We start from the raw sequence: 27,397 nt of genomic DNA, 5'->3' as shown, positions 1-27,397 counted from the left end.
TCAGTCAGGAGCCAAGAGCCTTCATTGCCTCCCAAGCTCTGCTTTCAGGCTGGGCACGACATGTGCTTAGGCAGCCCCCTCCAACCCTCTGCAGGGGCACAGGTGAAAGCGGGTTTTATCTTGTTCATTGTGCATACTTTGAGATTAATTTCAGCATCTAAAAGAGAATTTGGAGAAGTGAAGCCACGAATTTACAGACCTGTCTCACTATTACCTACCCAAATGCTGCTTAAAAGTATAGTTATTTAACTATTTGGAAGCCACACTTCTTTTCTTCTAAAGAGAAATAAATTTACTGTTTTTTTCCCCAGTTCTTTTCTCTTCACCTAAAAGAGATGGCGACTTTATAGTCACCCTGTGAGTTGCTTTTCTGTTATAGTAGGCTGGGGTCTCTTTCATGTTATTCTTCATTATTAAAATCAACCAGGCAAATATGTACTGTTACTAATCTGAGGCAATAAGATATTTACTCCAGTGCCTCCTGGAGAAAGTTAACTGGTAAAAATGTCTTGGTAATTACTTCAAGGTTGAGTTTTCAATGACTTATTTGGTGGTGAAGTGGGTGTAAAGTCAGGTATTGGAAAGTCTGTACTGAATTCTATACATTGGATGCTGTGTTTTGCTGGCCTCAAAAAACTTCTGTTGGGTAGAAAACTCTGTATTTCAAGCTGCTGTCTGATGAAGACCATTATGAAGCAGACCTGAGCAGGACTTAAATTAACCAACTGGCTTCTCATGATAACTTGTGAGTCTGTCCAAGGCCTAGGCTCCTTGTGTGGAAATGGCAGACTCATAGTAAGTGAACCTCTGTGAGTCACTAATCCCTACTAGAACCTGTAGTGGTGGATGAGGCTGGAAAGCCTCAAAGGATAAGACCAGATCACAGCCATGGACACCTGGATCCGATCTCAACTAGATAAAGTCTGTAACCTTGGACATCTCACTCCTGGGTGGATTACTTTAATACCTTACTTGGAGAAGTCCTTGAGTTATCCACCCTTTTTGTGTATTCCCCCTCCCTTCTTCTGACAACCAAATAAACACGGGCCACCAGAGAATGTCTTGGTCTTAGCCCTGAGAGAATCTCAAATTCTGTGAGAGGGCTTTGATCCTCCTGGAGCCCTGAAATCATTCCGTTCACCTCTCTTTATTTAGCCTTTGCCATACACTCATTCGGGAGATTGCGGAACTGATCAGCCAGCAGTAAATAAGGGATATTATTAACCCCATAGTTGTCCATGTTGTTTATCTAGGACAGGACTGCCAAGCTTTTCCTGTGTAGGATCAGATAGTGAATGTATGAGATTCCTCAGACCAGAGCACACTTGTCCAACTCTACAGTTCAGCCGTCGTGCTGTGGAAGTGGTTATCTTCCCATAAAACAGGAGTTAGATTGAGAAGAACAGCAAGAATGACGATGGGGAGAGGGGAACTAGAGGAAGAGGGAGGGAAAGGGGTTAGCAACAAGGAACAAGGTGTATTATGTACATGTACCCACACTCCAAGATGATTGGAAATTGTGTGTACTGCAAACATGGACTGATAATCACAATAACATTGTTTGCAATGGCAGGCAGTGGGTAAGACCTTGGTCCATAGGTCACAGTTTGCTGATATCTGATCTAAGAGCTTCTTGGAATAAGTATGCTACTGTGGACTATGACAACAAAATTTTGTACCAGAAAAAAAGTCAGTTGGCTGTAGACAAGAAGCTGTCATGCCATGACTTGAACCTCTATGACTTGGTCTCCAGAACTACACCTGTCCCAGAAGAACTCTCTGTCCTCAAACAGGGAGTTTGAAAGAGCAATTAAGAGAACCTCAAGGGTGTCATTTTAAAACACAACTTTTAAAAGAGGTATGTTCTCCAGAAAAAAAAAAAATTCCATATGTCCATGTTTACACATCTTTTCATTTTATATTGTATCTAAAAATCTAAAATATCTATGCTTACATAGCTGTCCTTTTGCATCCATAGGGAACTGGTTCCAAGACCCTCCTGGAAACCAAGACCCAAGGATGCTCAAGTCCTTTATGTAGAATGGCACAGAATTTGCATAGAACCTGTGCACATCCTCCTTTAAATCATCTCTAGATTACTTTTAATACCGAATATAATGCAACCATTATATAACTAATTGCTATACTATATTGTTTAGGGAATAATATAAAAGTTTGTACATAATCAGTACAGACACAGTTTTTTTTCCCCTGAATATTTTCCATCCAGGGTTGGATGAACCACAAATGCAGAACCTGTAGTTATGGAGCGAATTGTATCTAATATGCTGTGCAACTATAAAGGAACTGTTTCAAACTATATTTTTAGTAGCTACTTCCACAAATAACATGGCTGGGTCCCTTTTTGTCCTTTGCTAGGCTCCAAGTGACCCAAGTTTTGCAGATGCACCATATTTCTGTGTGGGATTCAGGGCTGGTCTACTCCAGGTGAGTATGTCCCGCAGGGACAGATCCTGGGAGTTTGTGCCCCTCACACTTTCCCCAGCCATAGTGGTTGTTGGCTAAGTTGTTTGATCAAGGCAAAGAGATGGTAATCAGAGCCCGGGTCACAGAAGGAAGGGCTGAAATCTCATAAATCTATCAAACTGCCAGGTGAGGTAGATGGGCAGGAGAGGGCTAGTAAACTCAAAAACAGCTGGAACCAGACATAAAACACAAAGAAGACAGTTTGATGGCAAATTCTGTGAACCTTGAATTTCCATTCGTTGGGACGTCCCTTGTCAAAGGGAGGCTCCCCCTTTTTGGGCCTGGAGGAAGGTTCTACAGTGATTAAATCCTATGGTTTAGGTAGTGACCCAGTCTAGGAAGCTATAGGGTCCTGGGGGCTTGATTCACACTGGGGCCCATAGCATAGAGCGGACCAGCCAGAATGAAGGGCAGGAAACTGGTTATCAAACTGGTTCTAAGCATAGAAACCCCTTGAATTGTTTGCTAGTGGCATTTTCCACATGAGTCAGGGGCTAAGGTATTCGTGGAGGAAGTCAAGGTTGAAGGCCAGGGCTCTGAAGTTGAGGTGCCAGGGTTCAAACCTCAGCTCCAACCCTTGTGGGCTGTGTGACAATGCTGTGTGAACTAACCTCATCTTTTCAAAATCATCTGCTCTGTAAAATCATCTACTCTTCCTTCCAAACTGCTGTGCACTACTCCTGCCCTCTGTTCCCCTCCCCCAATATTTTTCTCTGGCTGCTGCAAATTGCCGGACGGAATCGTATGAATTTGAAATGACTTTTAAAAACTGACATTGCTGTGCTCAAGCCAAATACTTCATAAGCTGTGTCAGTGAAAGGTCTCCCCACCAGTTAGTCTGAAGAAGTTTTTGCTGTCATATCTGTCCTGTTAATTTGAGCAGAAACTGTAATTAGATATAAGTGGTTCTGTTCCCACAGAAATGAATGGCAGCATCTGTAGAGAGACAACCGTTCCAAAGCCTTTTGGCTACCAGCGCTCCACAAGTCAGCAGTATGGAGCGAGGCCCAGATCCAGACTTCTGTCGGCCTCATTTCATATGTGGACACACAACACTAAATCCAATATTTCTAATGCCTTGCTGGGATGGGTGCACAGCCAACCGCATTCCAGACTTTTATGCTGGTGACCCCTCCTGAGAAGGACACACTAAATGTGTGTGTGTGTGTGTGTGTGTGTGTGTGTGTGTGTGTGGCACTTTTCTTTCTTTAATCACTTAGCCAAACAGGAAAAATAAACACAGTATTGATGAAGAGCTATGTGCAAAATCAGAAAATCAGACAAAAATAGAATGTTGTATTTACAACCAAGCAATGGAATCACAAAAATATATTAATAAAGATTTTTTGTTGTTGTTCTTCTGTCAACATCTCTGATAAAGGAATGTACTGCTTCTGTCCCAGTGTGGCTGATGACACAGCCATGTGTAAGGCCTCCTGGGTGTGAGGAGGGGGAGGCATGTCTTTGCTAGGCAGGGTTCTTTCCAAGCAGTTAAGAAAATCCACTTGAGACAGTCTGGACTGTACTAAAGCTTCAACAATGCAATGAAACCAGGTGTGCTTGAATATCTATCCCTTATCTACTGACGTTACACTAGACACTGTGGATGTATAATAGATAACATGGTTCCTCTTCTCAGTGAACTTGCAGTTTGGCTAAGGATTGAAATATAAAAGTTCAAGTAAAAACATACTGTTCTCATAGAACTGAGAACAACAGAACAAACTATTTCATGATGGGATAAGCATGCTCTGAAAAATTCACTCACTTAAGACTTGGTGTCATATTATAAGATATGTGCGGGCTAAGGTTGCCCAGCTAGCCACTGGGGCTTCCAGAGTCTGTGCCATCTAAATCCATCCTGGTCCTGGCCACAGTATGGTGTCACCTGGGGGCAGTTGTTCGTTCCGGATTAAAAATACATGAGAGGATTCTCGGGCCTGTGGGTGGGACATCTAAGATAGACGTGGTAGATCCAGGAATCTCCCAGATGGCTGGCACCCATTTCATTAGTTTAAACCAGGGACACTGGGACTGGGAATAGCCCTTGGCTTTCCTGCCTTTGGATGGGATTACTTCTACCATAGCTCCAGCCACCTTCAACTGCACCCATGTCCCACATCTTTGAGAACCACACTTGCAAGAAATGTCAACAAATCATTAATTCTGTCATATCCAAATTTTATTTTTTTTTTAACTTTACACACTCCCCTTGGACAGGGATTGTTCAGTATAGGTTGTAGTGGCAAATGTTCCTCAGAAGGTATCAGGTTTAGGCCTTAATGGAAATATGAATTGTAGTTGTCCTAAGGATAGTGACATTATTTCAGGAAAAACAAACTTTGTAATACCAAGCAGAGAATATTCTGCTACCTAATTTTGTAGTTTATTTAACAATCATGTACTTGATTTAGCAAGTATGTGACCAAAATAAGATAATTTGGTGAACTTTGGAATCATTTAGGGCAGCAGAAAGAGACATGAATCTATATGGGTACCTGATAGTGTTTTCTGGTTTTGAATTATTTAATGGCTCAGAAGCACTTTGGACAGTTAAGGGAAAGCCTTTTGTCATAGGTAGACATTTAGTCTATCCCCACATGACTTAAGATGTCATCAACTGGGACATATTTAAGTGTGAAGATGAGAGAGAGAGAGAGACAGAGACAGAGGCAGAGATAGACAGAGACAGAGAGAGAAAATAAATGGAATAAATATTTAGCAAAGAACTAACTTACCTCAAATTTTCTAATTTAAAAAATGGCTAGCCCTTTCCTATAAACACAGAAGCTTTGCTTGGAATTTTGATTGTAGTTAAGTCTCAATCAGGCAGACTATAGATACTGCAGGGATCAAGATGGGAAATCTAAGTTCATAGCAATTGTGCAGCTCACTTCTAGTACAGGCTCACCTTCTGGTTGATTCACTTGTTATTACCTCTTCCCATGGTGCTTTGCCTATTCCTCCCTATGGGTAATGCTTTGCTTTTCGCGTGTAGTGCATTTTAATCTTTAAAGTGCCATGCAGGCAGGAATTAATCTCTGGTGGAATTTTTTCATTTTGTCGATGGAGGAGATAGCAGAGGAGATGTAGATAGATTGTTTGGGACTCTAAAGTGGAATGTTTTCAGATCTGGGATTTGGTGCACAGCCCTAGCCCTAGAAATCCTGAAACAACATTAACATTTTCATTTGCTTCTATATTATAGGTTCTCTTAAGCCAACTCTTTTCTAAGTTGACGGGCAAGTGCTTTGTCACTGAGCTTCACTTCCAGCCTCCTCTTAAGCAAATTCTGTTAGTGTTTCTATGGGGACTGGGTAAGGGATAAGTGATAACAAATGCATAGAGTTCAAATGTATTTTCACTTGGCCCAAATAAAGGAAATCAACAATACCCAAATAAGAATACTGCTGGCAGCATCAGATACAGTAGAGCTGGGGAACTCATCTCACCTCTGAGAGGTACAGTGCTTTATTTCTACAGACAGAAACAAAGACAACAATATGTACTGGCCTATAAACACTGCCACAGGCCTGGAGCTGAGATAGGTACTGGTAATGGTCACTAAGCTTCCCAAACATTCCATAACTTAGGAAAACGAGATTGGCAGGAACAGCAGGACTAGCCATAGTTCATTTAACAAGCAGCAAGAGCGTGCAGTCTTGGGACCCAAGTCCAGTGCTCTTTGTGTCGAATCACACTTGTCTCATGAGAGAGGGTGAAGCCAGCTGACCTTGCAGGTCCCCAGCAGCTCTTCTATCACATGAGCCTGTGACATCGGAGGGGGGCCTTCCAGCGAGTGTGAATGCAAGCTCTGGCTGGACTCCAGGGAGGGATCCTTGCAGGAGAGGCTCGCTGAGTCCAGATCAAGGTGGTTCTCAATCTTGACTTTACATCAGCATCACTTCACGTTTAAAAAACTCGAGAGGATACAATTAGCCCCTGGACACACTTAACTATGGGAGAGGTGCCTACATCCATCTTTCTAAATCTTCCTTGGGGATTCCAGTGCAGGGATGGTGGATCACGGTGTTTTTAGGCTTAGGAATTCCTGCTCGTGAAGTTCTGTCTGGGAGGTGCTGCTTTGATACACTCCTCCTTCTCTTTCCTGCACCTCAGCCCCCTTTGCTCTTGCAAGCTAATGGGAAGGACAGCCACCTTGAGCTCACTCACTCCTCCTTGCTGTTTACAACAGAGCATGATTGCTAGACGGGTGGAGACGAAAGAAAATTAATAACAACAGGCATGGACAACAAACATTGGCAACAGGTTCATTCCTGACAAAGACTTAGCGGTGCATAACCATGACATGCCAAAACGTTAGCAAGGAGCCTCCTCACGCATGACTTGCTGGGGTAGCTTTGCCAGCAGACATCAACGAGCTCTTGGGAGTAGCATCGACCAAAAGCAGCTCCCCAAACAGGGGATGTTGGGGCTTTATTTTGGGGGCAGAAACAAAAGGGATGTGCAATGTCAGAGCATTCCCATGTTCAAAATGACCCAACGCCATATGGGATTCTATCAGCTAGAAAATAGTTGATTAAAATTTCAACCCTCTCCACTGACCAAAAAGGAGTTTATCCCTAAATCTGGCATAGTCAAACCATGGCTCCTTCTAGAGTTGGATTATATCCTCATGAAAAATGCTGAATTCTTGTTCAGCACCAGCCCTCTTGTTTTGGAATCTGATCTTAAGCTCTTTGACAAAAAGAAATCTATACTTCTCATAAACATGAAGGAATTATAAAAAATATCTGGATGACATTATGTTTAAAATATAAATGCATTTCAAGACTAGAAGAAGAAAAACAGGACTGGGTATTATTTAATAAATTATTTCCTGGGTCTACCTAAATTACACGTGTAAAAAGTCATTTTAAATTGAGTCGGTCTTTTTCTGATGACCGATTAACTAGCCATTAACTAGGTGAAAGAGGGGTAGTAAATGTGGAAATCTGTTTCTAAGTTTAGGACCTGTTCCCCAACTTTGACATAGAGGGAAAAAAGTGCTTTTTCACATTTCCCAACATTCTGAGCTTCAATTATTGGTGAGCAACAAGATAGAAATACTTTAAATAATTTAAACTTTTTTATTATGAACTACACACATACATCAGAAAAATGTAAAAGTAAAAAAAAAAAAATCAGCTCATAAAGAATGTTGGGGAATCCATCCATATGCCATATCCACAATGCTGTAAATTCGCCTAGAAAAAATTCAGATGGGACAACCATCATTGTGAAATTCCATCTTTCCTCTTGGAAAGTAAGAAAGAGACATGTCAAACAAGTCCTGAGCAATTCTTAAGAGGAAGAAAGCACAAGGGAGTGTCCACAGGAAACGCTGAGTCCGTCCCACCTGGGTACATGCTGTCGGCGCACACGTTTCTTGGAGGATCATCTCCTGAGGAACAGCAAGTGGGACCTGACCACACCCGTCATCACACAACTGAAACACAAAAGGAAGCCTCAGGTACCCGGTCCCCATGTGAAGCATAATTTCAGACACAGCAACCACAGAAATAAAAGAATTCTAATTTTTACCTGTGTCACTTATAGGACATTTCAGGGGTGTATTCCATATTCCACAGTCCAAAAATCTCTCTCCAGTCTCACCTCTTGCACACTGCAGGGGTTCCAACACACCACCCTCCCCAAGAAATAAGCTTCACACATCGGGCGGTTTCTCCTCTTTTGGTCCTTCCTCCCTGCTCCTCTGTTCTACATTGTGTAGATCAATTAACTAGCTCAGCCTTTGCTTTTAAAACTCCCTTCAGCTTTACCCACCGCTTAGCTTTCTAACAACAAAGGCGAGTGATGGAAGCAAGATTCCTGCTAGTTTTCCTCTTCCTTTCAGGTCTTTTTTCTATGTACTCATTTCTTGAATTCTGTCTTACAAAGAACCCAAACTGGTTTGGCAAAGCCAAAATATGTTTAGGGAATGAGTGAGTGGGTGAGACGGACCACAGCCCTCTGACAGGTGAGGGGTCCCGGGTGCGGGGCTGGGTGACAGAGGAGTGGAAGCTGAGACTACTACATTAATACGGCTTAGCCCAGGCATGCTGGATTAATTTGAACTGAATTTTAAAATAAGTTGAATATGCATAGAGGTTAGGAACGCTACATTTTAACCTCCTATAATGAGCAGGGCCATCTACTAAAGGGTTAAAAGTATTGTAAGACTGCCCTGTGTGGGTCAGAGTCACAGAAAACATTTCTCTGACCCTAGAAGATTCCTGAAGACTCAAGCAGTTGAGGCTGGGGAGAGCAGGGGAAGGAATAAGAAAGGAAGGAAAAGGTTAAATTATCCCCTGGAGATGGGTGCAGTCTTCCCCAGGTTCTCCGCTGAGCTCCTCTCCTTTCCTCCCCTCAAATACTCAGGACTGTATCAGTTACAGTTGGTAACACTTGGTGCTACAGACTTGGGCCCTGGGGCACGGTGCTACTGGGACGCGGTAAGGCCTTTGACAAGTGAGGTATAGTGGAAGCACATTGGGGTGTACTCTTGAGGGGAGGCTGGGAGCTCCCCCATCTCTTTGCTTCCCAGCTTCCATGAGTTGAATAGGCCTCCTCTCCTGCGGTGACTTATGGTGCTGCTACAGGCCTAGAGCAATAGGGCCAAGCACTGTGGCTCTAACATCTCTGAAATCACGAGCTAAAATAAACCTTTCTTATAAAATATCTCAGGCATTTTGTAACAGTGATAGAAATCTAACACAATATTTGAATTGGCTCATGTAAGATTGAAACTTGGCACGCCAGTCCAACTGGGGCTAAGAAAAGAGTCAGTAGTGTGTGACCAGTGGCTATGGCCACCTGGCAGTGACTGTGGGGAGGAGGGAAAGGTGACCAGTCAAGCCATAGATCTGAGGAGAAGCAGACAGAGTGCTGGGTCCCTTTTGGAAAGTATTAGGTGATGTAAGAGAAACAGTGTAGCCTACGTATATGATGTAAGGAAACTAAGGTGAGGTCACCTCAGCCCACAGCTAGCTGAGAGAAAGGAATGTGATTTTCAGAGAACAGTGATAGAAAGATCTTAGAGAATCTATTTAATAAAATTTACTCTAGCAGCCCATAGTGTGAATTGGGTATTCTGAAATAAAGCCTGTATTTCTGAAGTCTAGATTAAGAGCCACTCCGGGATTGCCCCCAGGAGAAATGCTTAACTCTGATTCCATCTAGCAGAGTGGCTATTCATGCTGCCATTCTACTCTGGGATTGCTCCACACATGGTGTCTTCACAGGGACAGCTCAGCTGCACAAGTCAGGGATGCCACGTTCATCCTCCCACTGTTCCTTCCGTATGGAACTGACGCTGAATGTGTCGTTCCTTCAGGTTCATAACTGATTACAGGCACTCATCCTTGCCAGACTTTATGAAAGGACAGTGGACAAGCCGCCTGGGTTAGTCAGCTTTGCAGTTGCCGGGATATAGTATCCAACACCCACAACTTAAGGAGGAATGATTCTGGCCCTTGGTTCACAGGATTCAGTCCGTGATTAGCCAGCTGCGAGGCAGAAACATCATAGCAGAAGGCCCTGGTGGAGCATCGCCACTTCCTGGCAACCAGGAAGCAGAGAGACAAGGGAGGTAGAGGGAGGCGATCTATCTCCAAAGCTCACCGAGGTGAGGCCTCCTCCGTGAGGCCCTGCCTCCTAACAGCACATTCAGCCATGAGCTCATCAATGGCTCTGCATCTTGATACATACAGTGCCCCGGAAAACCTCCCCAGACTCCTCCTCTGAACTCACAAGACTTTCTAGCTCTAAACCACTTCCCTCTCCTGTGCTCCTCTTCTTGTCAGCGGGATCACCAGATTGATAGTCATTTTTATCCTTAATGCATCCATTTCCTTTGTTCCCCGTGTTACTGTCTCTGGGATCCAGGACTGCCCATGTCATTTGAAGGACCCAAGAGTAAAATAGGGGTCCATAAACTTTATAAGTGAAAGATTTTAAAATGATAAAAATTCAACCTTACAAACTCTGAATAAATTAAAATCCTTTTGCCTTAAAAAATAATGCCTTTGTAATAAACTACAGGAAAATATGGGTAAAGCTATGGCTTAAATAAGACTGCAATTTGGCACAATGCCAGAGACAACTAAATTTAATTATAATTGCACATGTTTGGGCATTCTGTTGATTGGTGCTGTTTGGATAAGTGATAAAATAAAGGCATACATATTTCACAAGTTATTATGTGTGTGTTTAATAAAACTTCTTGCCTCTTCAGCAAAATCAGTTATGTTGTTATAATCAGGATTCTCACACAATTTGTACTCTATTAACAGCAACTATCTAAATGGTTAGAAAATAAAATGTAATTGTATCAAAAATGCTTCAGGTTGAAGGTCCTTCTAGAAAACAACCCAAAACTCCTCAAAACACAAATTTGAATGTATTTTCAGCAAAAATGTAATTTGAAGTAAAAATACACATAATGACAACTTTTATAAAATATGAAAATTATTTTTCAGTGTATTTTCACAAGGGTTCTTTTCCTCTAAAATATTTAAATATATTAATAAAGTTAAAAGTTAAAATGCAAATAATATTAAATATCAACATTTTAAGGCAAAATTATTTAGACAAAGCTGACATATTAATTCAATTTTAAAAACTTTTTCTAAACATTTCATTAAAATCTTGTAGAAAATGAAACCATACAAAGGTCTTTATAGATGTTATATATGATTCTCAATTATGAGTAATATGAATTATTTACTATTACAAATATTCCTCACTCCACTAACTTATGAAGAGGCTAAAATCATGGATAGAAACACAGAAAAGAAGCAAAAGAGCAAGTGTAAGTTCTTGAGTTCGATTCCTGGTACCAAAAAAAAAAAAAAAGAAGAGAATAGATGTTGTTTTGGGGGAACAGTTAGAATAGTTTTGGGGGAAAACATTTTGTAACATAAGCATCTGCTTCTTCAGTGCAGAGAAAAAGGCTCTTTTAAGTTCCTGTCATTTGCTTGTTTGTTTGTTGTCTGTGCTCAGACTTGAACTCAGGGCCTGGAGCACGCTAGGCCAGTACCCTGTCACCGAGCTGCATTCCCACTATTTTTTCTTTTTTTTAAATTTTGAGACAGGCTCTTGCCAAATTGCTTAGACTGGACTCAAACTTGTACTCTTTGCCTCAGCCTTCAGAGGGGTCTGAGCCCCCGGTGTGCACTGTGTCTTCCCTTGAACACAAGTGCCACTGCTGTCTGTGCCCTCCTGTGCCCTGTTGGGCCACGTCTGGGCACTACTATGCGGTTTCCAGCCCGGGACAGGAGCAGTGCCAAGCATCTCCCCGGGGTCTGGGAGAAGTTCGTCAGGGGAGTGGGTGGGTGGAACCAAAGGCCAAGTTGGGCCACATAAGACACTGGTGTAGGGAGACGAACCTGTGTGCTTCGATGAAATGCCATTGGGTTACGTTTGTGAAGTCTGGAGTCTTCTAAAATCTTGCCGTCCTGAGAAGGAGCCCGCTTGCTCGGGTCTAAGGGTTGCACTGTTCTGTTTTTCTTCTGAGTCTTTTTTTTAAGCACTTAAAAAATTACTAATCAACTTAAAAATTTATATTAACATGTAATACTGTTCTGAACTGTCTCTTCCTTTGCATTTCCCATATCTCTACTTTGGCCTTCTCACTCTTATTTTATGCCACGATATTAAAATATCTCTAACTATGCAGGGTTTTTTCTCCTGCCAATGCACCTGAGTGGCCTAGAAGCTTAATTTTCTGAATATTCTGTGTCCTGCCATGTCGTTTCTTTGCCTTAGAACAGAAGAGTAGTTATCTGCTGCTGAAATCAATATAACTTTTTTTTTTTTTTTTTTTGAGATATGGTCTTGCTATTTTGTTCACCCAGGCTTCAAATTCCTGGGCCAAGTGGATCCTCTTGCCTCAGCCTCCTGAGTACTTGTGACTGTGGGTTCAAGACACCATCCATGCCTACCCATTAGTTAATTTTTAATCAGCTGGGATCAAGTCCTGAATTAGAGCTGCAATGTAAGGACTTCCACTAAGAAAGTTGTATCACCTCACCTCACCACTGTAATTTCCTGATTAATTACTTTGCTTAGCCAAGTTCTCCTGGAACCCTCAAGCCACCATCCTCCTCCCTCCCTGAGTGGCTATGTTCAGATGTGCCCCGCTCCCTAGCCCCCCCAGTCCCTGCGGGACAGCCTTGGCACACTTGACTTGGGTTTTCCTAGAGAGGTTGTACTTTGTCTTCCATGGCTTTAGTTGATGAAGATAGCGTAATTTTATTTTTCACAGTTCTTTTAAAAAGATATTTTAATAACACAAGTCTTTAAAAATTTCAAATTTAATGAAGTAAAATGTGAAACTGTCTTTTTCACTTCTGCTCTGCCTTGGACAGGCCTTTCAATCATCTGCTTTACTGCTTCAAAAACTTTTTCTCTATCCAATGCCTGCAGACATTTTTGTTTCTTATGTATGGAAAGGTGATTATCCTGAATATTCTCTTTTGTGACTTGCTTTGTTTATATAACTACACATCGTGGGCATCTTTCCACGTCAGTGTATCAGGATCCTTCATTCCTTTTTGTCCCCTCATTTCTTAAATGCTGAATAAAAATAAGCATAAAAGTTCAACAGAGCTAATAATTAAATAAATGCAAAGTAAACACAGCAGGATGTAATGAATATTGCACATGCAATCACTCAACTGTAGGTGAGGATAACAATAGCATTGTGGTGGTTCGGCAGGGTCATCAATCGGACTAGATGGACAGATGCCCAGACAGTTGGTAGAACACTCTGCTAAGTGTGAATGTGCAAGCAGCTCTGAGATGACTGGTGTGTGCGGAAGTGCCTGGGTTGGCAACCTCCTTGAGACTAGGGCAAAGCCAGTCCCAAGGACATGGACTGCCATAGGCAGACTGTAAACAAGTTGACTTCTAGCTCAGTTGCTTATCAACAGGTGTCTTGCCTTGGTGTTCTCCCCTGTTCACTACAGCACAGAGAGCTCTGAGAATGTTTTTCTTTCAGTGTTCTCAGCAAAACACTGAGACCTTGCACTATTGGACCTGTTGCACACTACCGCCGCATTTTTACAATGTATAAATAATCAGGCAGACCATGCTGGGTTGTCGCTGTCTCTCCATCAGAGAGGTCAGGTCCCACCCAGTGTCAGCTTTCCATTTAGCATGTATCTACAATTTCCTCGTAATCTCCCATTGCACCTTCTCGGGACCCCATTCCCTGCACAGGGGGTGGCACAGAAGACCTGCCCTGAACATGGGAATAGACACTGGAGGAAGCTGAGCCAGGCATGGCAATGCACACCTGTAATTCCAGCACTGGAGAGGCTGAGGTAGGAGTATTGCTGCTAGTTCAAGGCCAGCCTGGGCTATATCGTGAGTTCAAGGCCAACCTGAACTGCATAGCAAGATCCTGTCTCAAAGCAAACACACACATAAACAACCCCCTTCCAGTTGAAGGAAGGCTAAAACTCAAGCACACACTCATTCCACTTTTCTTGAGCAGATGCATTTTTTCTTATTGCTTTGGCTTATGAACATCACACACCAGGTGGTTTGGCTTTTGAATGTGACCATGCACAAGCCTGGGTGCTTCTGGGCCTTCACTGGGACCAGGGCTGCATCACTGGACCCTCTGCTTCTGTAGCTCACTTTCTTGGACTGCACAGCTCCTGCTCCCCTGGCTTTCTGGCCTGCAGGCAGCCATGGTGGGCTGTCCCACCTCTGGCCCTGAAGCCACAGGTCCCTTGCACAGTCTTGTATCCTGGGTGCTGATCCTCCAGAGACTCTGGACTCTCTCCAGAATGGACTTCAGAGGTCCTAGTGGGGACTACAAAGGTTAAGACACTTGAAATGCTTAGAACTGTATATAGCACATAGTGCAGACCAATAAATGTTACCTATGTAATAAGAAAATTTATAATTTATAATAATATCTATAATAATCATTAACTTACCTATCCATTTCTTTGCTGACAGACATTTATGTTTCTCTAATTTTTTACTTTTTCTAAATAATGCTACAACTTATGTAGATGGTATTTTTGTTCACTAGATGATACCAATTCATCCTTTTGTAACCATATAAATGAATATGATAATTTAAAAAAGAGGGTCTCATTATAAAAGCAGTACATATTCATAGAGATTTTGGAAAATATAAGAATAATGAAAAATTAAACCCTGTAATAATTTTGCCATTCAGAAATAAAATCATTGTTAATAATTTATGTATTTCAAGGGATCATCTTACCGAGTAAATTTTTCCATACCATATTACAGAGAACTTTTCTATGACATTAAATATTTTATCATCAATTACTTCAAAAACAAAGTCAGTTACTTCACTTTTCTGATTGTTGGATGTTGAAATTATCCCTAATTTTCCACCACGTCTGTTTGTTCATGTGTGGTCAAATTTCAGTTTTACCTAAAATAGGAAGGATACACGTTTTGACGGCCTGGCGCTTCTCAGGAAAGCTCTTAGCAACCTGAGAGGGATCTCTGCTTGCAGATGTCCTCCTGGATACATCCCATGATCTCAGCTTCTACACCTTCTCCAAGGCCAGACTCATCCAGCTGCCCTCAGCCACTGGCCACACAATGGGTATTCTGCCCTTGACTACCTGGCAGGCCTCCTGCGGGAGTCTTGCTTGGCATTCCCAGCATGTTGAACAATTGTTTTTGTTTGTTCACTTTGCTGTACTGGTATGAACCCAGGGCCTTCTCACTTGGCTACATATTTCCTGCCTCAGCCTCCTAGAGTTCTGGGATCACAGTGCGCACCACCGCACCTGGCAGAGTAATAGCTGGTTTTCCACTTCACACTCTTCCTTTCAGTTCGTTATGACAGCACTTTATCCTCCTTTTGGATATGACCTCCGTGAATCACCTAACATGAATTTTAGCAAATCTAAATTCTATTTTCTGCTCTGGTAGGCACTGGCTGTGTGATTTTGGATCCATTTTTCTTTCAGGACCCTGAACAGTGAATCAGAGTCATGAATGACGGACCTTTTTGCAGTATGGAATTTAGTACAAGTTATATAAAATTACTACAAAATAATTTAGAAGATGGAAATGCATATGTAAGTGTGCTAGAATGATAATGTATGGCTTATAATCGTGCTGACCTAACTAAAAGAGAGGTTTAGCTTGTTAATAAAGCTAACTTCAGCATTTCCTTCAGCTCCGAGGAGAGAGCTAGCCCCAGTTTTATTTTATAGTAGAGCTTTAGAACAAGTTAGAATAAGTAAAAGAAGAGAGCGGACCACCAGCATTCTGGGAGGCTGAGGCAGGAGAATTGCAAGTTTGAGTCCAACCTGGACAACTTAGCAACTTAGTGGGACCTTGTCTCAAAATGAAAAATAAAGGGCTGAGGAGGTAGCTCAGTGTGAAGGACCAGGGATCAATCCACAGTGCTGTGAGAAAGCAGAAGAGTGGGACAGCAGGTAAGCTTCAAAGGACCAAGGATCTTGAAGCATGACCTAGCTATCAGGTATGTTGAGAGGTTTGGTCAAGAATTCACATACAAGAGAGTCAAGTGCAAAATACTGAGATTTCTTTAGCCACAGGCAGAGGGTTTGTGTATGTTTCTTTTTTTTTCTTGCGTTCATCCATATGCAAGCAAGTGATAACATGTACTAAGTTAAATAATGCATGGTACTCCAACCCTTCTTACTTTCTATCCTTTGGTTATTGTAATTACATGTAATTTTGTGACGGATTTTCTATTTTTTAAGAAATCGCACTTTTGTACTCGATCCAGCTAACAGGATTTTCTTACATTACTTCATAAAGAGACCATCTTTTAAACTTCTAATGTTATTTCTTATTCATTAGTACATTTGCCTGTGGGGTATGTTCATAAATGGGTTAAAGTTACAAAGTTATGCTTATAAAAGCTCATGGTAATTTGGAGTATCAGGAGGATTTATTAATTTTGAAATCTTAAAAGAGCAAAAGCTAAAATGAGATTGGATTAAGTATATTCTTGCATGCAGTTATTCTAAACACCCTTAAGGACCAAAGACTAACTTACAGAGGACATTATGCAAATGTGAATATATCTCTAAGTGCCTCCTAGGCTTGCTGATGTAATATTTTACATGGTTAGTTAAGTGCATCAAGTAAAAGGTTTGACCTTGATAGAGTATAAAGGTGCTTATTTCAAAACAACTCCGTTATTTTCCAGGCCACTGAGAACAATCAACATAAGGTGAATGAGATCAAGAATTTCATCATCAGCATCTTAGCCAAGCATCTGCTCCCCAGGAAGCCAAATGTCTTTTTTATAACACCGCACGTCTCCTTGTATGTGTGTGTCGTCTGAATACCACATGTGCTTGAATGTTCCTTGGGGCCTACACTGCTGCAATGCAAATAAATTGTCCCCAGGATAACGGATCCCAGGAATTAGCTGGGGAACTTTTAAAAGATCTAAGTCCCCAACTTTCATCGAGACTCATTTCATCAGGCCGAGAGTCATGAGCTTCTTAAATATCTTCCTCCTAGGGATCTTGTGATCTGTTTTAGGAACCACCAACAGGCCTCATAAACTGCAGTTCCATGGTCTGGTGTTATATGTTCGTACCTTTCCTTCTGACCATGTTACCGTCTCAGCAGGATGAGGGACTGGCACGCTTCCCTGGGCTTTATAGAATTCTACATTAACACGAGCAGGAGCAACATGTTAATAGAGATGTTGGATTTTGATTCTGGAAACTCAGAACAGAGGATCTGGTGTTTTTTGGTTCATCCTTCATTAATCAGTTTCTAACATAAGACCTATTTTCAGGTTTGGCTCAAAGTAGGGGACTCAAAATTTAGGGCAGAGGAGGCAGGAAAATGAGGTAACCTGCTTATTCATTATCTGACCACTTCCTCAAACGAGGTTCCCCCAAGAAGAATTTAAGTAAATCCACTAATTGATTGCTAATTACCAGTTGCTTGCTAAATTATGTAATCATTTACTTTATTTAAAAAATTAAATCAGCAAATATTTACTAAGCATTTACAGGAAACAGAGTCCTGTGCTTGCCATGGGGCAGTAGCTTAGGAACTGTAACTTATTCATTTGGAAAGGACAAGGAGAAGGCAGAACATCAGTCTGATGGGTGACTTGTGTTTAAAGAAATGGTTTTGAATGTAGGGGGCCGAGAGGGATGCAAATTCCTCATTCAGAGACAATCGCGTGCTTCCACGACTTACTAGGAAATGTTGGTTTTCCTTTTTGATCATTTTAAGTATCACTAATGCCCCAGTGGACTGAAGTGAGACAATTGGCAGGTGGAGAAAGCCGATGGTGGTGGGAGCAGGATGTAATTTCTTCCACTGTAATTCTCCCCAAGCTATGTAAACTCTCCGCAGTTAAATAAACACTTTTAAAGACAAAGATTTTACATTTTCATCCAAACACTGCTGGTAGCAACTGCTCACTTTCATTCTTTTGGAGCCTTCCCAAACAGCCAGGAGATTTGCATTTTCTCTAATAGTCTCAGCAGTCTGCTTCTTTCCAAAAACGAGAGAGAAAATGAAAACGTTGCATTTCCCTGAATGCAGAGTAAAATCACACAACTATTTTTCAGGTGGCCTGGTGGATAAATATATAGTTACTATTATTAGCAAACTTCCCAAGCATTGAGCTCCATGCACTTCCAGGAAACGCACCCCAGGAAGAGAGACCCTAAGCTGCTTCTTTACAGTAGCAGATGGGTCACTGTGCAGCCCCTTGAGGTCAGTAGGGGAAACCCTAGACCTGGGGCCAGTAGAAGTTTAGAGGAAGCACACACGCATGGAATGGGGATTTTTGTTTCTGGGGAGGGCTAAAGGCTTCTAAATCTCACAGTTGTGTGAGAAGAAATAGGTTTTTGAATAGAATGACACAAATACTTAAGTTCTCCTTAGGAAATATCAATCACTCTGAAAATGAAGACCCAAAGTGAGCAAAATGGAAAGGAAAGGAATGGAATATTGAATAGCAATGTGGATAATTGTACCGTCTAACACATCCATGAGCTTATCTACCCGGACACATCCTGGGAATATAGGAACATCTTTGTCCACAACCCCTAGCTGAGTTGATTAAATGGGATTAAGAAAAATTAAGGCAAAGCCAGCTGGAGTGAGATTTGGAGAGTAACCCTGAAGCTGAAGAACACGAGTGCCTCACAGGCAAGGGGGCTCCCAAGTCACTGCCCCTTGTATCAGGCTGTGATTCTGCGTGGACTTGTGTATGACTGGCCGGAGGTGTCCACAACTCCTGAACTCAAAGGAAATGTGGAAGCACCTCTGGGCAGACCTCATTCAGAAAGGCCCCTTGCTTAATGCCCACCCCATACCAAAGTACTTCACTCTTTGGCATACATTTTTATTTTTATTTGGTTTTTTTTTTTTTTTGGTTTTTCTCTGGTACCGGGAACCGAACTCATGACCTTGCACTTGCCAGGCAGGCGCTTTTGCCGCTGAGCTAAATCCCCAGCCCTATTTTTATTTGTTAATGGTAAAGTAATTGCTATGTTACTGGAAAACTAAGTGATGAAATCTTTGATTTAACTATGTAGGATCCAAGATTAGCTTAAGGGAGCATCCAATGGCATGATCAGTGTGTCGTCAGGGAGAGTAACAGTAAAAAATCAGTCTAGGAAAATCAGGGGCCACACAAAGGAGGAAACTTACTGACGATCACTGACAGAGGCAGACTGTACACGCTGGGTCGCTCAGAGTCAACCTGCACCGCGGGTAGGCACAGTTATGCAAAAGCACTCAGTGGGTGGCTCTGTAAGTTGAAGGATGCCAGCTGTGGAATTTGTGGCTTTGGCAAGATTGAAATCATGGCAGGTCTAAAACCTGCTGCCCAATCCAGTTCACTGGCATTAAAAAATATTTCAGCTCTCATACTGTCACATGGAGAATGAATTGCGCCCAGGCCACACTCAAAGGCATCGCCCTGAAGATCTTATACTTCAAGCGGAGGAGAGAAAACTCCAGCTGTGAAAGCACCGTGTGTCAGGGCTCAAACCCAGGGCCTTGTGCATGCCAGGATTCTAAAAATGTCTGACTCTGTCTGTTAAGTCCCTATGCCTGGAGGAGCTAATGTCAATTCATCATGGAATATTCCATTTGTACAATAAATTATGAACCTGGGAAAAAACAATCAGTACTCTTGTTTTTGGTGGTACTTTGAATTAAAACAAGAGCCTTTGCACTGAGTTACACCCCAGCCACCCTTTTAAAATTGTTTTAATTTTTTTTTAGTTTTGAGACAGAGTTTTGCTAAATTGCCAAGTTGCTCAGGCTGGGCTCAAATTGCAACCCTCCTGCCTCAGCCTCCCAGAGTGATGGGATTACAGGTGCGGTCTACCATGCCCACCTCAGCACTCTTGTTCTTAAAGATGATTCCACAGGATATAACTCAGGGTCCAGAGAAGGGCTTCTGCTGAATGCTTTGGTGGATGTCACTCTTGCACATGAAAAAGAGGCTGTTCCATCAATAAAGAATGTTCTAGAATATAAAATATAGAAAGGTCTTGTACAAACTGAATTGACATAATTTTATGTTTCAACAAACCTATTAGGTACTGAAAATATAAAAAATAATGCATAATATATAGTGTTAAAGAGCTCAGAGCCAAGGAGGGGAAAGATCAGTGTGAACAGGTGACAACCTCAAATCCAGTGGAGAAGTTCCTGAGGACCAGATGCACTGAATGTTTATATTCCTCCAACACTCATTTGTTCCAACCTTGACTCCACTAGGAGGCAGGGCCTGTGGGAGTAACTGACACAAGGGTGGAATTCTCTTGAATGGAATTAGTGCCCTTGTAAGGACAAAGCAGAGTGTTTGCTTCCTTTTTCTCTGTTTTCAATACTGTACAGCTCCACGGAGATGGGCCACCTGAGAACCAGGATAAGAACCCTCATCAGACATGGGATTAGCTAGCACCTCCACCCCCAGAACGCTGAGAAATACAGCCACACAGTCTATGTACACTTGTTGGAGCAACCTAAGCTAAGTCAGACACGATGGATACACGACAGCCTGGTGGCTGGAAGGAAGACTTGCCAAATCTCCCTTGGCGGTGGGGTTAGCAGGCACAGAGAAGAACAAAGAGCTGAGAAGTATTTCACTAAGGAAAAGACCGCAAAGACACTTGGGCAGATATGGCCATGCAAAGCCCAGAAGATTATGATAAAGAACCCCAGGCTATTTGGTCCCCAGAGCACTGGATAGAGAGGAAGGGGGAATCCTGTCTCGGGGGTCTGTTCACCGGGGCCATCTTGGTTATGGATTCTGCTTACTATGGAGTGTGATCTGACTGACATCTGTGACAGGTGACTTTGGTGCCAGAGGGGACAATGGATTGGGGTAAGGTGCACAGAAGTAGAACAATGGGAAAGAGGAACTAGGGTCTGAGCTTTTGATATAAGAACAAACTGTATCACCCAGGGTGGGAGAAGGAGAATGGTTGGTGAACTTCTGTCCATGCTATCTAGTTGAACCTGGGAATTTTTTAGTTTTTTGTTTTTCAAGTTTCAGTGTCAGGTAGCACTTCAAAACTTAAAATAGAATAAGCGTGGTGACTTGTGAAAGTTTGCAGATAACTCAGATGGGTGACCGGGTGATTTAAATGACAGCTAAGTGATTCAAATGAACTCCTGAGAAGCCCTATTGATAGTGGCCAGGTCTGCAAGTTCCTAGCATCTCAAGGCTCAGCCTTCAGGCTGCCCAAGTGACAAGAATTTATATTACACTGGTTTGTTTAGTAACCTCAAAGGCAAACCTTAAGTGTTTCCTATTACATGATTCCAAGTCAGCTCCCTTGGCATGGGTTGGTTTGGGACCAGAATGCCATTCATTCATTGTCATTCATTCATTGTGTTCCTATTATGTCAGGCATTTTTGTGATATAAGAAGTTACTATGATGGTAAGGAAAACAGACAGTGTTCTGTCCTCATGAAGCTACAGTCTGTTGTAGAGGATAGACATCAATCAAAGAACTATGAAAATATACATCTCAATTTTGCTTCTCTCCCTACCCTTTCTTCATTTGCAGCTAAAATGCTTTTTTTCTTTTTTGCTCTGATATTGGTAACTGAACTCAGGGCCTTCACCCTGAGCTCCATTTTTTAATTTTGAAACAGAATCTTGCTAAATCACTAAGTTGTCCAGACTGGGCTTGAATTTTTAATCCTCCTGCCTCAACCTTCCAGAGTGCTGTGGGATTAGAGGTGTGCACCACCACACCCAGCTCCAAACTGATCTTTTTAAAACAAATCAAATCATGTCATTCTATTTAAATCCTTCAATAGGGTTTTTTGTTTTTGTTTCTGTTTTGTAAGTACTGGGGACTCAAACCCAGAGGTGTTTTAACAATGACTCGCATCCTCGACCTTTTTTATTTTGAGACAAGGTCTCATTAAGTTTGCCAGGCTTCCTCAAACCCACAATCTTCCTGCCTCAGCCTCTGAAGTAGCCAGGATTACAGGCATGCACCCCTACACTCAACTAATGATTTTTCATCTCTCTGGGAATAAAAGTGTAGTCTTCCTTGTGGCCTTCAAGGCCCTGCAGGATCCAGCTTCAGTAGGACTCACTCCACTGCTCTACTCTTTGCCCACTTCAGTCCCTTCCCAGTCCTAGCTGTTGCTCTTTCCTTTGTGTGTGACTAGCTCCTTGTTACCCTTTTGGTCTCAGCACAAGGGTCACCTCTTCAGAGAGGCCTCTGCTGACCACACCACACAAAGGAACTTCCAACTCCACTCGGTCTGCATCATCCCCTCCATAGCTCTCCTCACAACCTGCGCTTGTCTTCTTCAGATGTTTTGTCCCCGGTGTTGGCTTCCACCCAAAAGAACAAATGCAGGAACCATACTGGTCTTACTGGCTTCGTATATGGTCTAAACAACTGCAGAGCTCTCATGACTGTGGAGTGAATCCTGAAGGCCTACCTCCAGAGCCATCACCTCCTCCTTGGGCAGAGTTGATTTCTGCCTGTAAGACATTCCACCGGAACTGCGGCGCCTTCACCGGAACTGCACTGTATCCCTACCGGAACTGCACGATTCTCCGCCGGAAGCACAGGCAGTCCCTGCCGTCATTGCCCTACACGCCTGCGTCTTTGTTGGTACGGACCCCCAGGAGATCAGCGTCTGACGTCTGGCGGTGACAGACAGGACAGAGCAGGGACTCAGTGCTTATTGGTAGAAAAAAACCAACCCCACTGCATCAGCAATTTGCACCCATACATTGTATTTTCATCCAGAAAGGGTGGGACAGAGACTTTCAGGAAGGTCCTGGATCCCTCTGGCTTCATTTGCCATATTGTTGGGGAATGGGTAGGCTGAAGGGAAACCTTGAGAATAAAGAAGATGAGAAACAATCCTGCGAAGATAGCAGCCATGTTTTCAAAGAGAAAGCTCCTGGCAGAGGAGCAAGGGACAGGTACTTGTCAGCGTTCCCTTAAATCTCTTCCGGTTCCTTGATGCATTGTGCTCTGGGGAAGGATCGGTATTGTATATGTACGGGGTGAGACGCATCATCTTCAAGTTGTAATGAATCTAAAATGAAAACAAGCATGCAGTTGGCCAACGCTGCTTTAAAATTGCACATCAAGAACACTCCCGGTGACAAACACTTTTGAGGCAAACAAACCAAACAGAAATTAAAAAATCTCGGTGGGGTATAAATATGTAATTACACTCACGCAGGGAGCATTTTATCAGGTAAACCATCCCACTTGGTTAATTGAAATGCTTCAGCACTGGGCTTTTTTGACAAAGCGACTGAATGTGCGTGTGTCGGTGTGCACACAATCTCCCTGCTCTTCCTCGCTGAGGCTAGCCGCCTCAAAGCCATTTTCCCTGCCGCAGGGAAGTTGGGTGTAGAAGCCTTTCTTTTGTTTGTTTGCTTGTTTTCATCAAGCTGACTTCACCGGGATGCCAACTGCTTTGGAATTCTAAATATTAGTTGGAAACACAGCCACTTTAAAAATTAGAACTAATATTTGACTTTCATATATCTCATTGGAAATCCATTGATAAGCAATGTTAGGACAGGTGAAAGCAGAGCTGTTCTGAGACTGTACATACTCAGTACAAAGGTCCTGAGTTCCTCATCAGGCTCTGTCACCAGGTAGACATGTGGTCTCAGGCAAGCCCAGGCAGGAAAGGCAGGGTGCTCTGCCTTTCCTCATTCCCAGGCATGGCTGGGCTGTGCCACTGGTTCCAGACTCACTGCTGCCGTTTTACCGAGTGACCTCAGGGAATGGGTTGCCGAGGTATTCTGTGATGGGAGAGACACAGGGTAATCTGGAGTTGGAGCAGAGATCCAAGTCCCAACCTTTGGATTTCATATTATAGGCACATCAGAGCGCTGTAGCTTGTAACTTCCTTTTCAGGAACTGTTGAAAAGTGGCAGAGAAGAGCCATAGATGCAGTTGGGATTCAGTGAAGTCAAGAGGACACAGCAGGTGCCACATCTGCTCTTAGGCAGCCTCTGTGAGGCTCCATGCCCTGCCCTTCAACAGTTCTCAGTGCAATACAACAGAATGGCATGAAAAGCAGAGACATGGAATGCAAGGTGAGATACATTTTTAAAGGGGCAAGCTCACAATCAGCTTTCTCCTCGGCTCCCAGATATTTCTTCTGAAGCACACTTTAGAGATGTACTACTTTTTGTGGCCATGGGTGGGGTGCATCTAATGCATGTGTTTTTTCTCTAAAGGTGACTTGCTCAGATCCCATCATAAGTGAGTTCCCCAGGGAACAGACTCAAATAGAAATGAGAATGCAGGATGTTTGCATTGGGCCGAGGGAGATGCTGGGCTGTAATACTCTCAGTCCAGGTCTCAGTGGACCCGCAGGAGCTCTGAAAGAAGGATGATCCTTCGAGTTGTCCCCAGATGGGGGTGAGACTTTAAACCACAAAGGACCACAGTCACTGGGTGTGATGCTGCCTTGTGTGAAGGAGCTTTTGGTGGTTAGGTGTCACCTGTGCTACCAGCAGCTGGAACAGTCTTCTGGTCTGGAAGCGGGAGCTGGATCAGCACATCACAGAGTTCAGCTCAGATCCTGCTCAAGCTCCACCAAATCTCAGGACACTGCCCCACTGGATCCATTCTTGAATTTATCATGTGAGCACCATGCAGGGTCTTGCATCATAGAACACCTGAAGACATTCCAGGAGAAAAAAGGCTTGGTCCTAAAAACTTCCGATTGCACAAGTCAGAGGCAGAGGTCATTCTCTTAGATGAGGCAATAAGACAATGCCTCTGGGCAGTTCCACTATGGGACACCACTGTCACCGTGTTACTTTGTTTAGACCAATGGATGAACAACTGGAGATTCCTTCCACCTGGAAAGGAGCGTAACTGAAGTAGGTGGCTCTGACTCTGAGTCCGAGTTTAGTGGGAAGAACATGCGGTTTGAGCACTCAGATTCTTTTTGTCTGCGATCTTTTACCATTATTTTGTTGAAGTAACTGTTCTTCTTCTTCTAGTTTCCCTTATGAGCTCTGAAGCCATCTTGTTTGTAGTTTTATATGTGGTAACATATCTTGCTTCAGAGCCTGCCCTCTCCCTGACAATCTACGCATTCTCCTTCTGTTGGACTACTTGGCTCCATATGCTGGGGCTGCCATTTATACCAAGTGATTATGGACAAAGTACCTTTCCCCCTGTGACACGGTTCTTTCTTATAATATGGTGATAATTGTTATGCTATAAAATAATATTGTTATTAAATATGTATAGTTTTGGTTATAATATATTAAAGGAAGTTAATATAGTGTTATATACAGCACAATTTCTAATAGGAAATAAATACCCAGTATTAGCCATTGTCAATAATATTATTCAATTTTCATAAGCATCAAGGTATCTTTGTGTGTAATTCTTTATGAGCAGTAGTTAAGGCCCTTATTTTCCTATTTTTGCTGATTTTTTTGTTATTTCCTCCTCTTGGGCTATCTCTTCCACCCCACTTTGTGGAGAATTCCCTGACCTCACCAACATACACCATCTTTCCCACCTCTGCATCTATTAGTCACCTTGTGGACTCTGGGACCAAATCCCTAACATAAATAATTTAAAGGAGGAAATGGTTTATTTGGATCACAGTTTTGGAGGGTTCAGTCTATGGATGGATGGTTCCAACACAGGAACATCATGGTAAAAGGCATGATGGAACAGAGCTGCTCAATTCATGATGACCGGGAAGCAGGGCAGAGGAACAGTGCCAGAGAGGAAGGGTTCAGAGACCAGATATTTTACTCAAGGTCACACTCCTGTGATCCCTGTGGACACACAGAAAAGTGTGTTTTACAGATCTCCCAAGCAGCTTCTGGGCCAGACAAGTTGAAAAATAAGTTTAACTAACAACATTTAATAGGATTTCTCTCCCTGATGTCAGAACTGTGTTATCTCCTGTTATTCTGCTACATGTGTGTTTTTGGTCTACATGGGGTCAAGAAATATGATCACTGTCAGGTTTAAAAAATGAGTGGCAATGAGCAGTTGAAAACCTGACATTTCTGAATGTAAAAGGACGGGTAGCTGTTTGAAACCAGTTCAAGTCCCCCAGCCCAGGTCAACTATGAATCAACTGCTGTGTTCGATGGCATCCTTTATCCTCCACCTTTTCTCCTTGGGTTCCTTGCCCCTCTCCTTCACCCTCTACACTTCCTTCATTTCTTTCTTTTGTAAATACTGGTGAGCAAATTCTCTGTGCAGAGCTCTGCAGACCCATAGGTGAACAGCATGAGTATGGCAGTAGTCCTCAAGGCATTCACAGCTCAAGAGAGAAAATGAAATCTGGCTGTTACCGTGTGGGATGAGATGTGTGTTGATGAGGTAGTTTGAGGAGCCATGGGAGCTGCACAGATGATGCACTTTCTGCTCCTTCCAGGTGGGAAGAAATTTCTCAGGAACAACTTTTGAAAATAAAGCAATGGAAAAAACTGGAGACATACTAAGCAGAGCTAAAAACATCTCCAAGATCTTCTGGAGTTTTTGTTTTCTTCTTCTTGACCTTCTTCCATAGCTTTAAATTACTTGTACCTTTGGATCATTCAACAAGTTGTTGATGGATGGCATTTGTGTGTCAGGCACCACACAGGAGAAGGGACACAGCAGTGAACAGGACTTAAGCAGTTCCCTGCCCTCGCATGGTTGATAGTTGAATAATAGATCCTGAGCTCATGCCTAGATTTGGGGATGTATAAGACAGTGTGTGATTTTTAAACATTGCACATGTATTAAGTCATTTAATACTTGTAGCTCTATGCACTAAGTACCATGTTGTCCTCATTTTATAGATGATAGCACATGCCTGGAATACTAGCATTCTGGAGGCTGAAGCAAGAGGTTTGCAAGTTTGAGTCTATCCTGACTCAAACTTAGGATTTAGCAAGACCTTGTTTCAAAATTAAAAAGTAAATAATAAAATGACAGGGATGTGACTCATTGTGAAGACCCTGGGTTTAATCAATTCACGGTACAGAAAACAGAAAGAAAAAGAAAAGAAAGAAAGAAAGAAAGAAAGAAAGAACTGAAGCACAGAGCTGTCAAGTACCTTGTTCAGGGTCCAGCGTGAACTTGGCCAAGTCACTTAGTCTTTACCATAAAATCATAAGGTAAGAACTATCATTATCATTATATTTTATAGGTGAGGAAACTGGGGCACAAGGAGAAGATGAAGTCAGTTCGTCCATCTTGAGCATTGTGCAGGTGCCTAGTGATGCTGCTGTTACTATTATTATTGAAGAAAAGGAGAGAGACCAAAAGGTTCCAGTAGCAAAGAGATGAGCAAATTTCATTCCAAGATTTTATAATTATATGATTTTTCTCAACTGTATTCTGATGAGCTGACATGGTACTAATATTTCATTACAGTTGCTGGAACTAATGATTTATTAGT

General features: G+C 42.5%; 1 long non-coding RNA gene across 3 annotated transcripts; it reads right to left on the bottom strand.

The window, feature by feature from the left end:
* Positions 1 to 5,927: 5,927 nt before the first annotated feature.
* Positions 5,928 to 22,678, bottom strand: LOC102025447. 3 transcript variants are annotated; one of them, XR_263305.2, is made up of 5 exons: positions 22,433 to 22,678; positions 19,853 to 19,984; positions 14,030 to 14,311; positions 7,847 to 7,936; positions 5,928 to 6,692 (listed from the first exon to the last, which is right to left on the bottom strand). It is a non-coding gene; the product is annotated as an uncharacterized LOC102025447 (long non-coding RNA). The 3 variants fall into 3 exon arrangements; XR_263304.2 differs by lacking the exon at positions 14,030 to 14,311 and having other exon boundaries at positions 22,433 to 22,674; XR_001236778.1 differs by lacking the exons at positions 5,928 to 6,692; positions 14,030 to 14,311 and adding an exon at positions 7,633 to 7,694 and having other exon boundaries at positions 22,433 to 22,677.
* Between the last annotated feature and the right edge of the window lie 4,719 nt (positions 22,679 to 27,397).

Source organism: Chinchilla lanigera, unplaced genomic scaffold (assembly GCF_000276665.1).
Source record: "Chinchilla lanigera isolate Chin_1 unplaced genomic scaffold, ChiLan1.0 scaffold00065, whole genome shotgun sequence".
NCBI classification, from domain to species: Eukaryota; Metazoa; Chordata; class Mammalia; order Rodentia; family Chinchillidae; genus Chinchilla; species Chinchilla lanigera.
The sequence above is the reverse complement of the archived record's forward strand: the minus strand, read 5'-3'. Positions and strand labels throughout refer to the sequence as shown.